At 39.1% G+C, this 23,203-nt stretch overlaps 1 protein-coding gene across 4 annotated transcripts in view; it reads right to left on the reverse strand.

Annotated features, from left to right (window-relative positions):
• Positions 1–23,203, reverse strand: part of ADAMTSL1 (ADAMTS like 1) — a 479,878-nt gene that overhangs the window by 312,451 nt on the left and 144,224 nt on the right. The window lies entirely within an intron of this gene.

Below are 23,203 nucleotides of genomic sequence, written 5' to 3' on the forward strand. Positions count from 1 at the left end.
AATACAATCATGCATTGTTAAAACGTATACACTGTCAAGCTTATATCCCTAGACCACGTGCCTATCTGACAGTTCCACAAGTGATAACTTCTTTTGCAAAGGGACTAGAAGTTTGTTTTAGACACAACTAATTTCTCAACGACAAGGCTAACCTTTGGGCCTAATTAGATGTTAAGAAGAAGACTCCATTTTGTAAGCAGTCATTTAAATTTGCAAATGTGGATTCAGTCTGCCAAACAGGTACTCACTGTTGTAAATCAACATCTCTATCTGTAGCAGGCTGCTACTCTGAAATACCTCATCGGTATGCAAAGAGGCACAGCTACACTTTTATTTCCTTCCTTCAGACAGCATCTCACATTTTCATGGGTTACTCTTTGAGCTTGGGAGGAGCAGAGAGGAAAAACCGTAGGGAAGAATAAGGGTTAGAGGAATTCCATGCCCAAACATTTATAAATTGCCTAGAGAAGCTTAACATGTTTTAGCATCCTGATCTTCATCACAATGAACAAGTCCTGTACTCAACACCTTTTATAGGAATAGTATTATAGGAGCTGTTAAAGGATAAAAGATTGAAAAAGTCATAGCTCTGCTTTAGAGGGCTTTAGAAGCTAGAAGTATCAGCGTAATAGTAGGAGGCAGAGCTGGGAAGAATGAAAAATGGTGAAGCTGCCGTGGAAAAGATTTTGGTGATTATAATTACCATATGATCCAGCAATTTTAGTTCTGAGAATATATGCGAAAAAGTGAAAGCAAGGACTTGAACCAATATTTGCAGGCACATGTTCACAGCAGAATTATTCACAACAGCCAAACTGTGAAAACAACCCAAATGTCCATCAACAGGTTAAACAAAATATGGTATATGTGGTTAAATTAATTAAATAAGGAGGTCATTAGACTAAGGTGCGGAGAAGGCAATGGCACCCCACTCCAGTACTCTTGCCTGGAAAATCCCATTGACGGAGGAGCCTGGTAGGCTGCAGTCCACGGGGTCGCTAAGAGTCGGACACGACTGAGTGACTTCACTTTCACTTTTCACTTTCGTGCACCGGAGAAGGAAATGGCAACCCATTCCAGTGTTCTTGCCTGGAGAATCACAGGGATGGAGGAGCCTGATGGGCTGCCGTCTATGGGGTCACACAGAGTCGGACACGACTGAAGCGACTTAGCAGCAGCAGCAGCAGACTAAGGTGGCTCTACTATTGTGGCAGACGATGTAAGCAAACCAAAGTCTAAGTCAGTAAATGTCTCAACCTTACAAAATAAAAAAGCTAAGACAACCAATCATAGATAACTAGGCTTTAAACTGTAGCCAATCAAATAATGTCCTTTCTTTGCTTCTGCATTTTCTCCATAGTGTTTCCCTTGGCTCCTGTTAGCGGAACACTCTTAACCACATATGGTTTGTTGCTACCTGATTCTTCATCAATAAATGCTCAAATAAACTAGATTTTAAAGAATAATTTGCATAGACTGATCACTATAAGTGAAATAGAATTTGTAATTAAAAAAAAAAAAAAACCTTCCCTACAAACAAAAGTCCAGGACTGGATAGCTTCACTGGAGAATTCTACCAAACATACAAAGAAAGACTTATCTGATCCTTCTCAAACTCTTCCGAAAGGCTGAAGAGGAAGGAATACTCCCAAAGTCATTCTATAAAGCCAGCATTACCCTGATACCAAAATCAGACAAAGACACTACCAAAAAAGAAAATTATAGGGCAAGATCTTTGAGGAATATAGATGTAAAAATCCTTAACAAAATATTAAAAAACCTAATCTAACAACATGTAAAGATAATCAAATGGCATCATCAAGTTGGATTCACCGCACGGTCACAAGGATTGTTCAACATATGCAAATCAATTAATGTGATACACCATATCAACAACAACAAAAAGACAAAAATCCCAGGATAATCTCAATAGATGCAGAAAAATCATTTAGTAAAAGTCAATGTCAGTTCATGATAAAAACCCTCACCAAAGCGGGTATAGAGGGAACATGCTGCTGCTAAGTCGCTTCAGTCGTGTCCGACTCTGTGCGGCCCCATAGACGGTAGCCCACCAGGCTCCGCCGTCCCTGGGATTCTCCAGGCGAGAACACTGGAGTGGGTTGCCATTTCCTTCTCCGGTGCATGAAAGGGAAAAGTGAAAGTGAAGTTGCTTAGTCATGTCCGACTCTTAGCAACCCCATGGACTGTAGCCCACCAGGCCCCTCTGTCCATGGGATTTTTCAGGCAAGAGTACTGGAGTGGATGGAGGGAACATACCTCACCATAATAGAAATTATTTATGACAAGCCCACAGCCAAAATAATACTCAACAGTGAAAAACACCTGAAAGTCATTCTGCAAAATCCAGGATAAGACAAGTATACTCATTCTTACTACTCCTATTCAATATAGGACTGTAAGTCCCAGTCACAGCAATCAGACAACAAAAAGAAATAAAAGGCATCCACATTAGGAGGGACAAGGTAAAACTGTCATTATATGCAGATGATACGATACTATGTATAGAAAGCCCTAAAGACTCCATAGAAATGCTATTCAGTTCAGTTGCTCAGTTGTGTCAGACTCTTTGAGACCCCATGGACTGCAGCATGCCAGCCCTCGCTGTCCATCACCCACTCCCGGAGTTTATACTCAAACTCGTGTCCATTGAGTTGCTGATGCCATCCAACCATCTCATCCTCTGCCATCCCCTTCTCCTCCTGCCTTCAATCTTTCCCAGCATCAAAATCTTTTCAAAGAGTCAGTTCTTCGCATCAGGTGGCCAAAGTACTGGAGTTTCAGCTTGAGCATCAGTCCTTCCAATGAATATTCAGGACTGATTTCCTTTAGGATGGACTGGTTGGATCTCCTTGCTGTCCAAAGGACTCTTAAGAGTCTTCTCTAACACTACAGTTCAAAAGCATCAATTCTTCAGTGCTCAGCTTTCTTTACACTCCAACTGAATTCAGTAAGGTAGCAGGATACAAGATTAACATACAAAAATCCGTTGCATTTCTTTACTCTAACAATGAAATATCAGAAAGGGAAAGTTAAAAAAAACAAAAACAAAAACACAACAATAGTCTCCTTTAAAATTGCATCAAAAAGAATAAAATAAACCTGACCAAGGAGATGAAAGACTTATAAGCTGAGAACTATAAAACATTGATAAAGGAAATTGCAGATGATTTAAAGAAATAGAAAGATACACAAATTCTTGGATTGGAAGATTTAACACTGTTAAAATGGCCATACTATACAAAATAATCTACAGACATAATGTGATCCCAATCAAATTACCTATGACATTTTTCACAGAATTAGAACAAATAATCCTAAAATTTATGTAAACCATAAAACACTCAGAATTGCCAAAGCAATCCTGAGGAAAAAGAACAAAGCTGGAGGTATAACTCTCCTAGACTTCAGACAATACCAAAGCTGCAATAATCAAAACAGCAAGATAATATTGCCACAAAAACAAACATATGAATCAATGGAAGAGAACAGGAAGTCCAGCAATAAGCCTACACACCTATAATCAATTACTTCTCAACAAAGGAGGCAAGAATATATTGGTTGGCCAAACAATTTGTCCAAGTTTTTTCTGTGAGATATTACGGAAAAATCCAAATGAACTTTTTAGCCAACCCAATACTGTGGAGAAAAAGCAAGTTCTTTGCCAAGTGGTGTTGGGAAAGCTGGACAGCCAAATATAAATCAATGAATTTAGAACACTCTCTTATACCATACCAAAAATAAATTCAAAATAGATAAAAGAATTAAATATATGACAGGGCAACATAAAACTCCTAGAAGAGAACATTCTCTGACATAGATCATACTAGTGTCTTCTTAGGTCAATCTCTCAACACAATAGAAAAAACAAGAGTGAAAATAAATAAATGGGACCTAATCAAATTTATAAACTTTTGCACAGCAAAAGAAAACATAAGCAAAATGAAAAGACAACCTACAGACTGGGAAAAAATACTTGTAAACAATGTGACCAACAAGGTCACAAATAGCTGATAAAACAAGTAGCTCATACAAACAGCTCATATAACTCAAGAAGAAAACAACAACCCAATTAAAAAGTGGGCAGAAGATCTAAATGGATATTTCTCCAACGAAGACATACAAATGGCCAACAGGCACATGAAAAGACACTCAACATCACTAATTACTAGAGAAATGCAAATCAAAACAACAAAAAGGTATAACCTCATACCAGTCAAAATGACCACCATCAGTCTATCTACAAATAACAAATGCTGGAGAGGGTGTGGAAAAAAGGGAACCCTCCTACACTGTTGCTTGGAATGTAAATTGGTGCAACCATTATGGACAGTGGCATGGAACTTCCTTAAAAAACTAAAAATAGAGTAACCATACGATCCAACATCCCACACTTGGGCATGTATCTGGAGAAAACTCTAATTCAAGAAGATACATGCATCCCAATGTTTCAGTTCAGTTCAGTTCAGTCTCTCAGTCGTGTCCGACTCTTTGCAACCGCATGAATCGCTATACAGTGGAAGTGAGAAATAGATTTAAGGGACTAGATCTGATAGACAGAGTGGCTGATGAATTATGGACAGAGATTTGTGACATTGTACAGGACACAGGGATCAAGACCATCCCCATGGAAAAGAAATGCAAAAAAGCAAAATGGCTGTCAGAGGAGGCCTTACAAATAGCTGTGAAAAGAAGAGAAGAGAAAAGCAAAGAAGAAACAGAAAGATATCCCCATTTGAATGCAGAGTTCCAAAGAACAGCAAGGAGAGATAAGAAAGCCTTCCTCAGTGATCAATGCAAAGAAATAGAGGAAAACAACAGAATGGGAAAGACTAGAGATCTCTTCAAGAAAATGAGAGATACCAAGGGAACATTTCATGCAAAGATGGGCTCAATAAAGGAAAGAAAGTGTATGGACCTAACAGAAGCAGAATATATCAAGAAGAGGCACCAAGAATACACAGAAGAACTGCATGAAAAAGATCTTCACCACCCAGATAATCACGATAGTGTGATCACTCACCTAGAGCCAGACATCCTGGAATGTGAAGTCAAGTGGGCCTTAGAAAGCATCACTACGAACAAAGCTAGTGGAGGTGATGGAATTCCAGTTGAGCTATTTCAAATCCTCAAAGGTGATACTGTGAAAGTGCTGCACTCGATATGCCAGCAAATTTGGAAAACTCAGCAGTGGCCACAGGACTGGAAGAGGTCAGTCTTCATTCCAGTCCCAAAGAAAGGCAATGCCAAAGAATGCTCAAACTACCGCACCATGGCACTCATCTCACATGCTAGTAAAGTAATGCTCAAAATTCTCCAAGCCAGGCTTCAGCAATACGTGAACCGTGAACTTCCAGATGTTCAAGCTGGTTTTAGAAAAGGCAGAGGAACCAGAAATCAAATTGCCAATATCCGCTGGATCATCGAAAAAGCAAGAGAGTTCCAGAAAAACATCTATTTCTGCTTTATTGACTATGCCAAAGCCTTTGACTGTGTGGATCACAATAAACTGTGGAAAATACTTCAAGAGATGGGAATATCATACCACCTGACTTGTCTCTTGAGAAACCTGTATGCAGGTCAGGAAGCAACAGTTAGAACTGGACATGGAACAACAGACTGGTTCCAAATAGGAAAAGGAATACGTCAAGGCTGTATATTGTCACCCTGCTTATTTAACTTATATGCAGAGTACATCATGAGAAACGCTGGGCTGGAAGAAGCACAAGTTAGAATCAAGATTGCCAGGAGAAATATCAATAACCTCAGATATGCAGATGACACCACCCTTATGGCAGAAAGTGAAGAAGAACTAAAAAGCCTCTTGATGAAAGTGAAAGAGGAGAGTGAAAAAGTTGGCTTAAAGCTCAACGTTCAGAAAACTAAGATCATGGCATCTGGTCCCATCACTTCATGGGAAATAGATGGGGAAACAGTGGAAACAGTGTCAGACTTTATTTTTCTGGGGCTCCAAAATCACTGCTGATGGTGATTGCAGCCATGAAATTAAAGGACGCTTACTCCTTGGAAGGAAAGTTGTGACCAACCTAGACAGCATATTAAAAAGCAGGGAGATTACTTTGCCAACAAAGGTCTGTCTAGTCAAGGCTATGGTTTTTCCAGTGGTTACGTACGGATGTGAGAGTTGGACGGTGAAGAAAGCTGAGCGCCGCAGAATTGATGCTTTTGAACTGTGGTGTTGGAGAAGACTCTTGAGAGTCCCTTGGACTGCAAGGACATCCAACCAGTCCATCCTAAAGGAGATCAGTCCTGCATATTCATTGGAAGGACTGATGTTTAAGCTGAAACTCCAATACTTTGGCCACTTGATGCAAAGAGTTGAATCATTGGAAAAGACTCTGATGCTGGGAAGGGTTGGGGGCAGGAGGAGAAGTGGATGACAAAGGGTGAGATGGCTGGATGGCATCACCGACTCGATGAACATGAGTTTGGGTAAGCTCTGGGAGGTGATGATCAACAGGGAGGTCCAATGTTTACAGCAGTACTATTTACAACAGCCAAACACAGAAGCAACCTAAATGCCTCTTGACAGATGACTGGATAAAGAAGATATAGTACATATGTACAATGGAATAGTTTTGTTATTATTTAGTTGCTAAGTCATGTTCAACCTTTTGTGATCCTATGGACCGTATCCTGACAGCTCCTCTCTCCATGGGATTTCCCAGGCAAGAATGCTGAACTAGGTTGTCATTTCCTTCTCCAGGGGATCTTCCTGATTCCATGATCAAGCCCCCATCTCCTGAGTTGGAAGGTGGGTTCTTTACCATTGAGCCACCAGGAAAGTCCATGATGGAATATTACTCAGTCATGAAAAAGAATGAAATAATGCCTTTTGCAGTGACATGCATGGACCTAGAGATTATCGTACTAAATGAAATAAGTCAGACAGAGAGAGACAAATATCATATATCACTTATATGTGGAATCTAAAAAAAATTATACAGGTGAACTTATTTACAGAACAGAAACAAAGTTACATACATAGAAAACAAATTTATTGGGAAAGGAGGGAAGGATAAATTAGGAGTTTGGGATTAACAGACACACACTAATTTACATAAAAGAGATAAACAACAAGGTCCTACTTAGAGGACCTTGTTATATAGAGGACCCATATATATATGTATGAATCACTCTCTCTATATACATATATAAATCACTCTCTCTCTAAATATATATATATGAATAACTCTGCTGTACACCAGAAACCAACGCATTATAAATCAGTGATACTTCAATAAAAACCTAAGCATAGTTAATATCTCTCAAATTTATCTTTTTACAGCTGATAGAATGAAGTATTATTCAAGCTATAAAAAGGAAGGAAATTCTGACATATCATATGACAGGGATCAACCTTGAAAACATTATGCTAAATGAAATAAACAAGACACAAAAGGAGAATTATTGTATGATTCCAATTATATGAGTTAACCAATACAGTCAAATTCAAAGAGACAGAAAGCAGAAAGATAGTTACCTGAAGCTGAGAGGAGGAGTTACTGTTATTTCTTTCTATTTATTTTTAATTGGAGGATAACCACTTGATGATATTGTATTGGTTTCTCCCATACATCAACAGGAATCAGCCATAGGTATAAGTATGTCCCTGCCCTCTTGAAACTCCCTCCCATCTCCCACCCTATCCTACCTCTCTAGGTTGTCACAGAGCACTAGATTTGGGCTGCTTGCACCATAGAGCAAGTTCCCACTGGCTATGTAATTTTACAGATGAAAAGGTACATGTTTCAATGCTACTCTCTCAATTTGTTCCACTCTCTCCTTCCCCTACTGTGTCCACAAGTCTGTTCTCTGTGTCTACATCTCCACTGCTGTTCTGCACATAGGATCATCAGTACCATCTTTCTGGATTCCATATATATGCATTAAAATTTGTTATCTGTCTTTCCCTTTCTAACTTACTTCACTCTGTATAATAGGCTCTAAGTTCATCCACCTCATTAGAGTTATTGTTCAATGGGTGTGGAGTTTCAGTTTTGGAAGATGAAAAGGTTCTAGAGCTGGGTGATGGTTACACAATAACATATATGTACTTAATGCCAGTAAACTGTATAACTAAAAATAATTATAATATTACATTTTATGTATGTTTTACTACCACCACCACCACATCAACAACAAAAAAATAGAAGGTAGGAAAGTAACAGACATAAATAATTAACACAAGGAGCATACAGATGGAATGGAGTAAAGAAACACATACACACAAGTAAACATATGCTATGATGTTTGTTTGTTGTTGTTATTGATGGCTTTAGCTTCAGTTTATCCTATAGTCTCTTTCTACCTGTTGTATCACTTACCCCTTGTGGTATCACTGAGCAAACTTTACATGGACTAGCCACACTATATTGTCAAATGCAATACGGTAAAGAAGAGTGTGGTACAGTTTGGAATTAGATGGGGTAGTATAACCGCTTTGGAGCACAACGGATCTGAATTTGAGCACAAGCTCTTACTTACTGATCTTGTCCATGTTACTTCATCTATTATGCCTTGGTTTCTTCATCTATAAAATGATACCAGTCAAATCACTCCTCCAAAAGCTGCTGTGAGGATTCACTGTAAGAAGGTAAATCTCTCAGAGTTTACTAATAGTAGCACCTCTTACTACTATTAACTACAACAACTCTAGAAGTTGAAGAAATGAAAAAGGAAGAAAGTGTATGCTAATATGTATTTTCAAAATTACTCTCTACTGTTCTTTCAAAATCAAAAGTGGAACTCTTCATTTTACATTAAAAATAATTATTCAAATGACATAATTTGCCCTCTCAGAAGTTGTCTACTGATCAAAGATAAGGGAGAAAAATAGAATTATTCAACATAAATGTCAAAAATTCAGAGAGAATTCACCATCACAAATACATTAGCTGTGCCCTTAGTCAGCTTACTAGTCTTGCTGCTTCTCAGCATCCAACCAACTTATCTCCACATGCCATACACCTCTCCATGAGGAAGAAAAGTCTTGACAGACCAGCTATAGTAACAGATCATTTACAGGAGCATACTCCTTTATCAACACACACAACTGAGAATTGTCTGTCTCTATTTGTTTAAACAGGAGAAATAAAGGGTCTTCTGTACTAGATTTGGGGGTACAGATGGGGCTGATTTCCCATCAGTCCAGGAAGGGTTGATGGAAGAGGTGAGATGTGAGCCGTGAATGAAAGAACGGCAGTCATATTTTGGAACAATAAAGGCAGGCTGCCAAATCCGCCCCCTGCCCTTTCCCAAATCGGAAGCAGACTTTGAAGGCTGGCCTGGGGTTTGAATCCAGGTGGGTCCTGATTCCAGTGCGGGTACCCTGCTAGACACATTCCTTCTGGCTGCAAACCAGAAACTTGTTCCTTACAGCCCTATGAAAATCTCGCTGGAAACCATTAAGACATGATTTGAACCCTGATGAACTTTTGGCTGAAGAAGAGAGAACGCTCATGCCTGCAGCAGAAGTTCATCTTGTCCTAGTAGAAAGAGAGTTTAGTGTGAAACAAGACAGAGGTTTCCATGGCTGGTCTATTAATATTAACTTCTGAGCATCTCCAGTCCATTAGACTCAACCAACAATGGGTGGAAGATGTACCTCACAGTCCAGGGAACAGAAGGGAAATTCAAGGTGTAACTGTTCTCCCATAGGTGAGTAGCAAAATCATATTTATTTCCTAAACAGGAAGATATCTCTTATGCATAAGTCCACACTTCAGTATCCTGTTACTATTACAAACAATCCTAAAGACGGAAGAATATTAATATGACTTGCAAAACTAATGCCTTATTAATAAATTATGTCCATTACAGAAAAAGATCTGGGCTAATCTCAGAATGAATCTCTAAACAACTGAAATGCTTGACTATTAAAAGTTCTAAGAGCCTTTGGTCTTTTACTGTATTTCACAGAATCTACACAGACTCATTCAAATCTTTTTTTGTGTATGGAAGCCCCGATTTAGATATAAACATACAAGAAAATGTGTCTATGTCTGTACTCAGTCATGTCCAACTCTTTGCAACCCCATGGACTAAAGCCCGCCAGGCTCCTCTGTCCATGGGATTTTCCAGGCAAGAATACTGGAGTCGGTTTCCATTTCATATCCAGCAGATCTTCCTGACCTAGGGATCAAACCCACGTCTCTTGTGTTTCCCGCATTGGGAGGCAGTTTCTTTACCACTGCACCACTTGGGAAGCCCATATAAGACAATAAAAAACGACAATATCCACAGTTAGGTAGAGCATCCGTAAGACATTCCCAGTGGCCATGGCTGTGTTAGTTGCCCCATCTCCCGGATATACCTCATCAGTGCCACAGCAGAGACATGTAGATGAAGTCAGATAGTCGTCCCCTAGAATTTAAAACCTAACTGGAGACAGAAGGAGACAGGATATGGCTGGAGCTAAGTTAAGTTAACCTTTTGCCAGATAGACGCACATGTGTGGCTAAGGACTCAAACCTGCCCAGGTTCCTATGCTTCTAGAGCCAGTTCCTCGAGCTTGCTCTATGCTTCTGGTCACCCACTGTCATTTTTTCATTTTTATTTTTTAAACAGCTTTTTATTTTGTATTGGGATATAGCAAATTGACAAACAATGTTATGACAGATTCAGGTGAATAGTGAAGGGACTCAGCCATACATATGCATGTATCAGTTTCAATAAGTTTATGTTCCTGTCACTGACCTTTATCCTTTCAATAATCCTCTTCTTTGAATACAGATTGAAAAAAGTATGTTTCTATTGCTTGTTACCAAAAGAATCTTAACATCAAGCATATGCATTTAGCCAGGAGGAGCAATTATTTTCCCACCCAGAAGCTAATAATTATAGGTACAAGGAAACGTTAAGATGTATATATTTTCAGTATTTTTAAAGGGAAAAAGTGAAAAACCAAAGAAATTATTTTAAGGTTTTGAGAAAACCAGAAGAAAAAAACAAGTGATGGAGAATAATGACAAAGGAAAGCAGCAGAAAATCTGCAGGATTCTGGATTTGAAGAGCAGTAGGCTTTAAAGATAGTACAAGACTGGAAAGAAAGGAAAGGAAGATAACATAGCATTCTGAGAATAAGCAATTTCACTATTTTTCTTTAAAAGGAACCACCTACATGGATTATGATATTGTATTGTCACATCTCAAAATTTTTAAAAATTTAAGTAGCTGCTCAGGCAACATTGCATAGGAACGTGGAATGTTAGGTCCATGAATCAGGGCAAATTGGAAGTGGTCAAACAAGAGATGGCAAGAGTGAATGTCGACATTCTAGGAATCAGCAAACTAAGATGGACTGGAATGGGTGAATTTAACACAGATGACCATTATAGCTACTACTATGGGCAGGAATCCCTTAGAAGACATGGAGTAGCCATCAAGGTCAATAATAGAGTCCGAAATGCAGTACTTGGACGCAATCTCAAAAACGACAGAATGATCTCTGTTCATTTCTAAGGCAAACCATTCAATATCATGGTGATCCAAGTCTATGCCCTGACCAGTAACGCTGAAGAAGCTGAACTTGAACAGTTCTATGAAGACCTACAAGACCTTCTAGAACTAACACCCAAAAAAGATGTCCTTTTCATTATAGGGGACTGGAATGCAAAAGTAGGAAGTCAGGAAACACCTGGAGTAACAGGCAAATTTGGCCTTGGAGTACAGAATGAAGCAGGGCAAAGGCTAATAGAGTTTTGCCAAGAGAACGCACTGGTCACAGCAAACAGCCTCTTCCAACACAAGAGAAGACTCTACACATGGACATCACCAGATGGTCAACACTAAAATCAGATTGATTATATTCTTTGCAGCCAAAGATGGAGAAGCTCTATACAGTCAGCAAAAACAAGACCGGGAGCAGACTGTGGCTCAGATCATGAACTCCTTATTGCCAAATTCAGACTTAAATGGAAGAAAGTAGGGAAAACCACTAGACCATTCAGCTATGACCTAGATAAAATAAATAAAATCCCTTATGATTATACAGTGGAAGTGACAAATAGATTTAAGGGACTAGATCTGATAGACAGAGTACCTGATGAACTATGGACGGAGGTTCGTGACATTGTACAGGAGACAGGGATCAAGACCATGCCCATGGAAAAGAAATGCAAAAAAGCAAAATGGCTGTCTGAAGAGGCTTTACAGATAGCTGGGAAGAGAAGAGAATCGAAAAGCAAAGGAGAAAAGGAAAGATATCCCCATCTGAATGCAGAGTTCCAAAGAATAGCAAGGAGAGATAAGAAAGACTTCCTCAGCAATCAATGCAAAGAAATAGAGGAAACAATAGAATGGGAAAGACTAGAGATCTCTTTAAGAAACTTAGAGATACCAAGGCAACATTTCATGCAAAGATGGGCTCGATAAAGGACAGAAATGGTATGGACCTAACAGAAGGAGAAGATATTAAGAAGAGGTGACAAGAATACACAGAAGAACAGTACAAAAAAGATCTTCACGACCCAGATAATCACGACGGTGTGATCACTCACCTAGAGCCAGACATCCTGGAATGTGAAGTCAAGTGGGCCTTAGAAAGCATCACTACAAACAAAGCTAGTGGAGGTGATGGCATTCCAGTTGAGCTATTTCAAATCCTAAAAGATGATGCTGTGATAGTGCTGCACTCGATATGCCAGCCAATCTGGAAAACTCAGCAGTGGCCACAGGACTGGAAAAGGTCAGTTTAGATTCCAATTCCCAAAGAAAGGCAATGCCAAAGAATGCTCAAACTATCACACAATTGCACTTATCTTACATGCTAGTAAAGTAATGCTCAAAATTCTCCAAGCCAGGCTTCAGCAATACATGAAATGTGAACTTCCAGATGTTCAACCTGGATTTAGAAAAGACAGAGGAACCAGAGATCAAATTGCCAACATCCACTGGATCATCAAAAAAGCAAGAGAGTTCCAGAAAAACATCTATTTCTGCTTTATTGACTACATCAAAGCCTTTGACTGTGTGGATCACAATAAACTGTGGAAAATTCTGAAAAAGATGGGAATACCAGACCATCTGACCTGTCTCTTGAGAAACCTGTATGCAGGTCAGGAAGCAACAGTTAGAACTGGACGTGGAACAACAGACTGGTTCCAAATAGGAAAAGGAGTACGTCAAGGCTGTATATTGTCACCCTGCTTATTTAACTTATATGCAGAGTACATCATGAGAAATGCTGGGCTGGAAGTAACACAAGCTGGAATCAAGATTGCTGGGAGAAATATCAATAACCTCAGATATGCAGATGACACCACCCTTATGGCAGAAAGTGAAGAAGAACTAAAGAGCCTCTTGATGAAAATGAAAGAGGAGAGTGAAAAAGTTGGCTTAAAGCTCAATATTCAGAAAACTAAGATCATGGCATCTGGTCCCATCACTTCATGGGAAATAGATGGGGAAACAGTGGGAACAGTGTCAGACTTTATTTTTTTGGGCTCCAAAATCACTGCTGATGGTGATTGCAGCCATGAAATTAAAAGATGCTTACTCCTTGGAAAGAAGGTTATGACCAACCTGGATAGCATATTTAAAAGCAGAGACATTACTTTGCCAACAAAGGTCCATCTAGTCAAGGCTATGGTTTTTCCAGCGGTCATGTATGGATGTGAGAGTTGGATGGTGAAGAAAGCTGAGTGCCGAAGAATTGATGCTTTTGAACTGTGGTGTTGGAGAAGACTCTTGAGAGTCCCTTGGACTGCAAGGTGATCCAACCAGTCCATCGTAAAGGAGATCCATCCTGGGTGTTCATTGGAAGGACTGATGTTGAAGCTGAAACTCCAATACTTTGGCCACCTCATGCGAAGAGTTGACTCATTGGAAAAGACCCTATGCTGGGAAGGAGTGGGGGCAGGAGGAGAAGGGGACGACAGAGGATCCGATGGTTGGATGGCATCACTAACTCGATGGACATGGGTTTGGGTAAACTCCAAGAGTTGGTGATGGACAGGGAGGCCTGGCGTATTGTGATTCATGGGGTCACAAAGAGTCGGACACGACGGGTCACAGTCAGACACGACTGAGCAACTGAAGTGAACTTATCCTCCTTTTAAAAAATAATTATTTATTTTTTATTGAAGGATAATTGCTTTACAGAATTTTGTTGTTTTCTGTCAAACCTCAACATGAATCAGCAATAGGTACACATATATCCCCTCCCTTTTGAAATTCCCTCCTATCTCCCTCCCCATCCCACCCTTCTTGGTTTTTACAGATCCTGTTTGAGTTTCCTGAGCCATAAAGCAAATTCCTATTGGCTATCTATTTTACGTATGGTAATGTAAGTTTTCCATGTTACTCTTTCCATACATCTCACCCGCTCCTCTCCTCTCCCCATGTCCATAAATCTATTCTCTATGTTTGTTTCTCCATTGCTGCCCTGTAAATAAATTCTTCAGTGCCATTTTTCTAGATTCTGTATATATGCGTTAGAATACAATATTTATCTTTCTCTTTCTGACTCCCTTCACTCTGTATAATAGGTTCTAGATTCATCCACCTCATTAGAACTGACTCAAATGCATTCCTTTTTATGGCTGAATAATATTCCAGTATGTATATGTACCACAACTTTATCCATTCATCTGTTGATCGACATCTAGGTTGCTTCCATGTTCTAGTTATTATAAACAGTGCTGCAATGAACAATGGGATACATGTATCTTTTTCAGTTTTGGTTTCCTCAGGGTATATGCCTAGGAGTGGGATTTCAGGGTCTTATGGTGGTTTTATTCCTAGTTTTTTAAGGAATCTCCATACCCTGTTCCATAGTGGCTATATCAATTTACATTCCCACCAACAGTGCAAGAGCTTTTCTCCACATGCTTTCCAGAATTTATTGTTTGTAGACTTTTTGATGATGGCCATTCTGACCAGTGTGAGGTGATATCTCACTGTAGTTTTGATTTGCGTTTCTCAAATAATGAGCGATGCTGAGCATCTTTTCATGTGTTTGTTAGCCATCTATAATGCTTTCTTTGGAGAAATGTCTGTTTAGGTCTTTTTCCCACCTTTTGATTGGGTTGTTTGTTTTTCTGGTATTGAGTTGTATAAGTTGCTTATATATTTTGGAAATTAATCCTTTGTCATTTGCTATTATTTTCTCCCATTCTGAGGGCTGTCTTTTCACCTTGCTTGTACTTCCTTTGCTGTGTAAAAGCTTTTAAGTTTAATCAGGTCCCACTTGCTTACTTTTGTTTTTATTTCCATTACTTTAGGAGGTGGGTCACAGAGGATCTTGCTTTTATTTATGACATAGGTGTTCTACCTATGTTTTCCTCTAAGAGTTTTATAGTTTCTGGTCTTATATTTAGGTCTTTAATCTATTTTGAGTTTATCTTTGTGTATGGTGTTAGGAAGTGTTCTAATTTCATTCTTTTACATGTAGCTGCCCAGTTTTCACAGCACCATTTTTTGAAGAGGCTGTCTTTACCCCATTGTATATTTTTGCCTCTTTTGTCAAAAATAAGGTACCTATAAATGCGTGGGTTTCTATCTTGTTGCATTGGAGTATATTTCTGTTTGGGGGCCAGTACCGTATTGTTTTGATTACTGTAGCTTTGTAGTATAGTCTGAAGTCAGGAAAGTTCAGTCCTCCACCTCCATTCTTCTTTCTCAAGACTGCTTTGGCTATTCGGGGTCTTTTGTGTTTCCATGTGATTTGTGAAATTTTTTTTGTTCTAGTTCTGTGAAAAATATCATTGGTAATTTGATAGGGATCACATTGAATCTATAGATTGCATTGGGTAGTATAGTCATTTTGACAATATTGATTCTTCCTACTGAGGAACATGAAATATCTCTCCATCTGTTTATGTCATCTTTGATTTCTTTCATTAGTGTCATAATTTTCTGTGTACAGTTTTTTTGTCTCCTTAAATTTATTCCTAGATATTTAATTCTTTTTGTTGCAGTGGTGAATAGGATTGATTTTTCTGATTTTTCATTGTTAGTATATAGAAATGCAAGTCATTTCTGTGCATTGATTTTGCATCCTGCAACTTTGCTAAATTCACTGATTAGCTCTAGTAATTTTCTGATACTATCTTCAGGGTTTTCTATGTACAGTATTATGTCATCTGCAAACAGTGAGAGCTTTACTTCTTCTTTTCCAATCTGGATTCTTTTTATTTTTTTTTCTTCTGTGATTGCTGTAGCTAGGACTTCCAGAACTGTGTTGAATAATAGTGGTGAAAGTGCACATCCTTGTCTTGTTCCTGATCTTAGGGGGAATGCTTTCAGTTTTTCTCCATTGAGAATAAGGTTTCCTGTAGGCTTATCATATATGGCCTTTACTATGCTGAGGTAGGTTACTTCTTTGCCCATTTTTGGAAGAGTTTTAATCATAAATGGGTGCTGAATTTTGTCAAAGGCTTTTTCTGCATCTATTGAGATTATCATACGGATTTTATCTTTCAGTTGGTCAATATGGTATATCATATTGTTTGATTTATGTATTTTGAAGAATCCTTGCATCCCTGCAATAAACCCAACTTGATCATGGTGTATGAGCTTTTTGATGTACTGCTGAATTCTGTTTGCTAAAACTTTGTTGAGGATTTTCGCATCTATGTTCATCAGTGATATTGGCCTGTAGTTTTCTTTTTTGTTGTTGTCTGTGTCTGGTTTTGGTATCAGTGTGATGCTGGCCTTGTAGAACAAGTTTGGAAGTGTTCCTTCCTCTGCTATTTTCTGAAACAGTTTTAGAAGGATAGGCATTAACTCTTCTCTAAATGTTTGACAGACTTCTCCTTTGAAGCCAACTGGTCCTGGGCTTTCGTTTTGGGGGAGATTTTTGATCACAGATTCAATTTCAGTGCTTGTAATTGGGTTGTTCATAGTTTCTATTTCTTCCTAGGTCAGACTTGGAAGATTGATCTTTTCTAAGATTCTATCCATATTTTCCAGGTTATCCATTTTATTGCCATATAATTGTTCATAATAGTCTCTTATATTCCTTTGTATTTCTGCATTGTCTGTTGTAACCTCTCCTTTTTCATTTCTAATTTTGCTGATTTGATTCTTCTCTCTTTTGTTCTTGATGAGTCTGGCTAAAAGTTTGTCAATTTTGTTTATCTTCTCAAAGAACCAGCTTTTAGATTTATTAATCTTTATCATTGTTTCTTTCACTTCTTTTTCATTTATTTCTTCTCTGATCTTTATGACTTCTTTCCTTCTACTAATTTTCGGCTTTATTTTGTTCTTCTTTTTCCAGTTGTTTTAGATGTAAAATTATGTTTTCTATTTGATGTTTTTCTTGTTTCTTGAGGTAGGATTGTATTGCTATAAACTTCCCTCTTAGAACTGCTTTTGCTGCATCCCATAGGTTTTGAGTTGTCGTATTCTCATTGTCATTTGTTTCTAGAAATTTTTGATTTCTCTTTTGATTTCTTCAGTAACTTGTTGGTTATTTAGAAATGTGTTGCTTAATCTCCATGTGTTTGTGTTGCTTACAGTTTTTTTCTTGTAATTGATATTTTGTCTCATATCATTGTGGTTGGAGAAGATGCTTGATACAATTTCAAGTTTCTTAAATTTACTGAGGTTTGCTTTGTAACCCAAGATGTGGTCTATCCTGGAGAATGTTCCATGTGCACTTGAGAAGAAGGTGTATTCTTCTGCATTTGGATGGAATGTCTTGAATATACCAATGAGATCCATTTCATCTAATGCATCATTTAAGACTTGTGTTTACTTATTAATTTTCTGTTTTAATGATTTTTCCACTGGTATAAGTGGGGTGTCAGTCTCCTACTCTTATTGTGTTACTGTCAATTTCTCCTTTGATATCTGATAGTGTTTATATCTGATAGTATTGAGGTGCTCCTATGTTGAGTGCATAGATATTTAGAATTGTTATATATTCCTCTTGGATTGATCCCTTGATCGTTATGTAGTGTTTTCTTCTGTATCTCTTGGAATCTTCTTTATTTTAAGGTCTGTTTTGTCTGATATGAGGACTGGTACTCCAGCTTTCTTTTGCTTTCCATTTGCATGGAATATATTTTTCCATCATCTCACTTTCAGTCTATATGTGTCTTGAGGTCTGAAGTGGGTTTCTTGTAGACAGCATATATATGGGTCTTGTTTTTGTATCCATTCAGCCAGTCTGTGTCTTTTGGTTAGAGCATTTAATCCATTTACATTTAAAATAATTATTGTATATACATTCCTATTGCCATTTTCTTAATTGTTTGGCATTGATTTTGTAGATCTTTTTTCTTCTCTTGCATTTCTTGACTATATAAGTTGCTTTAACTTTTGTTGTAAAGCTGGTTTGGTGGTACTGAATTCTCTTAACTTTTGCTTGTCTGAAAAGCTTTTATTTCTCCATCAATTTTGAATGAGATCCTTGATGGGTACAGTAATCTTGGTTGTAGATTTTTCTCTTTCAGTACTTTAAATATATCCTGCCATTCCCTTCTGGCCTGCAGAGTTTCTGCAGAAAGATCAGCTGTTAAGCATATGGGGTTTCCCTTGTATGTTACTTGTTGCTTTTCTCCTGCTGCTTTTAATATTCTTTCTTTGTGTTTAGTCTTTGTTAGTTTGATTAGTATGTGTCTTGGCATGTTTCTTCTTGTTATCTTGTATGGGAGGGACTCTTTGTGCCTCTTGGACTTGATTGACTTTTTCCTTTTCCATGTTGGAGAACTTTCAACTATAATCTCTTCAAAAATTTTTCTCATACACTTTCTTTTTCTCTTTTTCTTCTGGGACCCTTTTAATTCTAATGTTGGTGCATTTGATATTGTTCCAGAGGTCTCTGAAACTATCCTCAGTTCTTTTCATTCTTTTCACTTTATTCTGCTCTTCAGAAGTTATTTTTACCATTTTATCTTCCAGCTCACTGATTTGTTCTTCTGCTTCAGATATTCTGCTATTGATTCCTTCTAGAGTAATTTTAGTTTCAGTAATTATGTGTTGTTTGTCTCTGTATGTTGATTTAATTCTACTAATCTCTGTTAATTGATTCTTGCATTTTCTCCATTTTGTTTTCAAGGTTTTTGATCATCTTTACTATCATTATTCTGAATTCTTTTTCAGGTAGTTTGCCTATTTCCTCTTCATTTATTTGGACTTCTGTGTTTCTAGTTTGTTCCTTCATTTGTGCAATATTTCTCTGCCCTTTCATTATTTTTTTTTTAAACTTATTGTGTTTCAGGTCTCCTTTTCCCAGGTGCCAAGGTTGAATTCTTTCTTCCTTTTGGTTTCTGCCCTCCTAAGTTGGTCCAGTGGTTTGTGTAAGCTTTGTATAGGATGAGATTTGTGCTGAGTTTTTGTTTGTTTGTTTGTTTGCTTTTCCTCTGATGGGCAAGGCTGAGTGAGGTGGTAGTCCTGTCTGCTGATGATTGGGTTTGTATTTTTGTTTTGTTTGTTGTTTAGATGAAGCATCCTGCACAGGGTGTGACTGGTGGTTGGGTGATGCTGGGTCTTGTATTCAAGTGGTTTCCTTTGTGTGAGTTCTCACTATTTGATATCCCACAGGGTTAGTTCTTTGGTAGTTTAGGGTCTTGGTGTCAGTTCACCCACACAAAAGGCTCAGGGCTTGATCTCTGTTCAGGAATGAAGATTCTACAAGTGGTTTGTTATGGCATTAAGTGAGATTAAAACAAATACCCAAAAAAGAGAACCCAAAGATGAACTCTAGACAAATGGCAGTCATGAAATCAAGAAAATAATAATGAAATTAATGGACTATACACATACACATATACACCCATAAGCAAAGTCAAAACAGTCCAACAAAAATAAAGTACAGCAGATTGACCTGGCAAACAAAGGAAATCAAAAATTATATTTATCGGTTAAGAACAAAACTAACTAAAGCACAAACTGGAAAACAAAACTAAAGCTAGGTGCCAAGTGGGGAATAAAGCAATGAAAACAAAAGTAACAAATATGTTGAGAGGAAAGGAAAGAAAGAAAAGAAAGAAAGAATAGATATGAAAAGTTAAATAAAGGTAGATAAAGAAGATTTGTATATATTAAAGATTAACTGCAAGGGGAAAAGAAAAATAGAAAAAGCAAACAAAGGAATAAATGTTCAAAAAATAATAATAGATTTTAAAAATTAAAAAAAAGATAAAAGGAAAAAAAAGGAAAACTCCACAGAATTGCAAAAGCCTAGCATAGAGGCAAAGGTTTATAACAACAATAGAAAATGTGACTGAGGGTAAAAAAACCAAAAAGCTCAAAAGCTTAATTAGATTTCATAGTGCCAATAAAATCAACAGCAACAACAGAAGAGGGGGAAGAAAAGAAAAAAAAATCCAAAAGAACCTACACAACAAGTCAAAACATAAGAATAATAAATGTTTTTCTCGAGTCACTGCTGTCAGAATCCTTTCCCTTGCTGGGAGTCACGGTCCACCTCATCTTCCTCGGATGCCCTCCAACTCTGTGCTGATCTCTGGACCTGGGGTAGGGGCAGCTCAGATTCTAATCTGGTCCTACTCCTGTGTGTTCTTGCCTCCAATGTACACAGCTATGAGAACTAGTGCGTTTTCTTTTGTGTTTTCCAAAAGAAATTAGAAAAAAGACATTGGAGCTCTCAATGTCTTTTTATATATACCATAGACACAGAGTCTGCCTAGTTGATTGTGTGGATTTAATCTGCAGCTTATACAGCTGGTGGGAAGGTTTCAGGTCTTATTCCTTAGCCACACTGCCCCTGGGTTTCAACTGTGGTTTTATTTCCACCTCTGCATGTGGATCATCCACTAGGATTTTCCCCTGAGGCTGCCTTGGAGGACTTGGGTTTGTGAAGGCCAGGTGTGGAGGTAGTGCAACTGCTTGGGTCACAGGGGTTCTGGCAGCACCAGGTACTCATGGGAGTTGGTGGCTAGGGCAGCAGGAAATATAGTGCTCTAGAAGGGTATGGCAACCAGTATTGGCCAGTACACTCTAGTATTCTTGCCTGGAGAACCCCCTGACAGAGAAGCCTGGCAGGCCACAGTCTACAGGGTTGCAAAGAGTTGGATATGACCAAAGCAACCCTGTGCGTATAGACACAAGACTTTTTTTGCCTGTGGCAGCTCTGCCCTAATGAGAGTTGAGTGTGAAAGGCACAGCTGCTAGGCTTGATGGGACTCTGGTGTCACCAAGTGTGCAGGGACATGGACTGCCTCTGCTGCAGAAGTTATGGCCCTATCAGAGTCTTTTTTTGAGCCTCTTGTAGCTGGCAATCAGAAGGCCTCTTTGGCCAGTCTTTCTCCATAGCTCCACTTGTTCAGGCACTTAGAGGGCTCCCTTGCCTGGGGTTCCTCTCTTGTTTGGTGTATCAGGCACATACAGGGGCCCCCCTGGTTGGGGTCCTACTCTGTAGATCAGGCACATCAGGCACTTAAAGGTGCACCCTGGGTGGGGTCTTATCCTGTAGTTCTGCGATTCAATCACTTAAAGGAGCACCCTGGATGGGGTCCTACTCTGTAGTTCAGTGCGTCAGGTGTTTGATGAGCCAGCCTCTCTATTGTTCAGCTGTCCATGCTGGCCTGTGGGGAGAAAGAGGCTATAGTGATAGATCTACCCCCAACACGTGACTCAGCAGTATCACCTTGCTTCCATGGCTGCCTGGCTTTCCTCCACAGGCATCTCCCACCACAATCTCCTCCCTCACATTCCCTCGATCCGTCTCCAGAGTCAATAGCAGCCCTCGCCCTGGGATTGCTCCACAATCCCTAAACTACAGCTCCCAGCCAATGTGCCGTCCAGGTGTCCTGCTTCCCTGTACGGGGTATGTATGGCTGTGGCAAGGACTGTCTGATTCTCATTCCATTTAGGCTGCCACAGATCAGCTGTTTCACTCCCAGCCTTTAAAGTTTCTTCTCTGACTCAGACAATTGCCCCGCTGTGAGGATCAGACCCCTGCTTCAGTTCCCCCACCCACTGATGGCAGGTCCTGTCCCACTAACACTTCTGATTTCCCCCTAGTTTCTTCATCCTACCTAGTTTTGTGTGGTTCTATATATTCTTTTCTGCTGGTCAGATACTCTTCTCTGCTCTCAGCTGTGTTCTGCATGCACTTCTGTGTCTGAAGGTGTATCCTGATGTATCCGTGGAGAGATGCATTCCACATCCACCCACTCCTCCGCCATCTCTGCTGCTCCTTGTTCTTGTTCAGTTGCTAAGTTATATCCAACTCTTTGTAACCCAATGGACTGCAACACACCAGGCTTCCCTGTCCTTCACTATCTCCTGGAGTTTGCTCAAACTTACGTTCATTGAGTCAGTGATGCCATCCAACCACCTTATCCTCTGTCATCCCCTTCTCCTCCTGCCCTCAGTCTTTCCCAGGGTCTTTTCCAGTGAATCGGCTGTTCGTATCAGGTGGCCAAAGTATTGGAGCTTCAGCATCAGTCCTTCCAATGAATATTCAGGTTTGATTTCCTTTAGGATTGATTGGTTTGATCTCCTTGAAGTCCAAGGGACTCTCAAGAGTCTTCTCCAGCACCACAGTGAGAAAATAACAATTCTTTGGCACTCAGTCTTTTTTATGGTCCAACTCTCACATCCATACATGACTGCTGGAAAAACCATAGCTTTGACTAGATGGACCTTTATCAGGAAAGTAATGTCTCTGCTTTTTAATATGCTGTCTAACTGGTCCTTACCTGATATTTAAATGTTTTTTTTAAAAGCCTTTCATGTGGCTTCAAATTGACTTAGAATACATTATCACAATAGTTCCTTTTACCCAGGAGAACAGCTCTATGCGTTAGTATCTAGAGCTGTTCCTCAACTGGAGGATAAGATCTGAGCAGAAGAAACCTCACTAAGTTTTCCTTTTTCTTCCTGATAGAAACTGGAAACCCAGTGGCCAATGGGATATATAATCCTTGGCATCCAGTTAGGATTTTTACATACCTGAAATTCAGCAAGGGAATTGGGCTGGCAGGAGTGATTCTGAGAGGGTTTATGATACCATGAAAAGCATGAATTTTAGGGTCCAACAGACCTAAGTTAAAATCTCAAGTAAGCAACTCACAAGCTGTATGACCCTGGACCAGCAAATTAAATGTCTGGCTATAGCATGGGTTCCTGTGAAGTTTAATGGTATGTCAAGTGCTTGGCATAGTGTCTGGCATGCTACTGCTACCAAGTTGCTTTAGTCATGTCTGACTCTTTGGACCATATGGACTGTAGCCTGCCAGGCTCCTCT

This window comes from Giraffa tippelskirchi, chromosome 1 (assembly GCF_054371585.1).
Source record: "Giraffa tippelskirchi isolate mGirTip1 chromosome 1, T2T-mGirTip1v1.2.pri, whole genome shotgun sequence".
Taxonomy (NCBI): Eukaryota; Metazoa; Chordata; class Mammalia; order Artiodactyla; family Giraffidae; genus Giraffa; species Giraffa tippelskirchi.